The following is a 1,691-nucleotide window of genomic DNA, read 5'->3' on the forward strand; positions in this document are numbered from 1 at the left end:
AGATTTTCCGCTTTAATTCATTTAACATTTGAAAACTTTGGCTTCTTCTTTTGTTAAATGTTCACATGTTGTTCTTCCTGAAAGTGTGATACCAAGACAGTAAAGTGTTGGTTTGGTATCGGTGCTGCTGCTACTGAGGTGTTCACTTCCATGGCTCATATACAGGTTGTTGGTGAAATGGATGATGATGATGATGATGATGATGATGATGATGCATTTAGGTGCTCGTGTTGAAATTGTCTCGCCGTGACTCACACTACTGTGGATCTCATTTCCTGTTGAGACGCCTCACGAACCCCCTCTGAGTAGAAGAAGAGAGAAACCGCTTGCTCTGGGTCAAAAAAGTAACGGTCGTTGCCACGGTTACAGTACAGTCGGTTTAAAGGTAGAAAAGTGGTAAACTTGGCTCCCCTCTCTCTCTCTCTCTCTCTCTCTCTCCCTCCATCACTGCTCTGCTTCACCAGTGATCCTCAGCAGCTGTAACTCTCACCATGTTCCTCTGAATGAATTCAGAGAGCGAACAGTTAAATGACTCACTGTCTCCGTTGCGGTCTCTCTTCCTCACCCTCCTTTCCTCCAAGTCACAGAAGACGTATTCACAGCTTATTAAAGATAGTTTTTTGTCTCATCAGAGGAAGAAGTGAATCTCTCTGCGGAGCTTCACTTACAAAAACTCTTTCGTTTTTTCTTCTTCTACAATTTCAAAGATATACGAGGTCATTATTTCGTTTAAATAAAAGTGACTTGAATTAACGCGTCTTTGAAATATTTCCTCATGTCTCATTTCAAGAAGGAAAGAACTTCTCTCTCGGTCTCGGCAGGACTTTATTTTGACGTTTTGACAGGACGTCACGTCGACTGTAAAAAGGACAGCTGACTCAGTGTATACGTCTCCTGTCCCTCTGTTTCCTCCATAGCTCCCTCCTCCTCCTCCTCCTCCTCCTCCTCCTCCTCGCTCGGCGGCTTTTTACAACCAGAATTTGATGTTTTTGTCGTTTGCCTGCCAGCCGAGTCTGTAATGACTTCCACAGGGCTAATAGCTACTTAATGGACAGAGACCACATCACGTTATTTTTTATAGGAAAGGCAAAGAAAGAGACAAGAAGAGAGAGAAAGAGAGAGAGAGAGAGTCTAATTTCAAACCCCACTTCATTAAAAGTTACTTAAGCTGATACGGATCAAGGTATGAAAAATAACCTTCGGCACGTTCCAGAGAAAATCCATCAGGCCGCCTCTAACGGGAACACGGCGTTCACACCCTCGTGACACGTTCATGCTCATGATGTATAGAGCCGCTCATTCATATTTATCCAGTGTGTAAATTGATTTGATGATCAGCTGCTTCTCTTCAAACACAGCCGCTAAAAATGTCTAATATCTCCCAGGCGCTCAGTCACCATTATTATTATTATTATTATATAGAAATGCTCTTTCAGCGCTAGTTTATCGTTCCTGATTCGACCTCACCTCACCTTCTCCACAACAAAGAAATGGCAGATTGAGGCACCACATCCGACTCCACAGGGACGTTGAAACAATAAAAAGAAAAGTCAGATTTCGGTCTCTTAAAAACTCTTTCCCTTCTCTTTGCTCTCTCCGTAACAGTGTCAGCAAACCACAAATGATGAGCCACGTCTCCCTGTTTTCTGTTGTCTGGTGCTACTGGTCAGCGCAGGTGTCACTGATTACCA

This window comes from Seriola lalandi, unplaced genomic scaffold (assembly GCF_002814215.2).
Source record: "Seriola lalandi dorsalis isolate HSWRI2012SDOR001 ecotype SW California unplaced genomic scaffold, Sedor1 jcf7180002054110, whole genome shotgun sequence".
Taxonomy (NCBI): domain Eukaryota; kingdom Metazoa; phylum Chordata; class Actinopteri; order Carangiformes; family Carangidae; genus Seriola; species Seriola lalandi.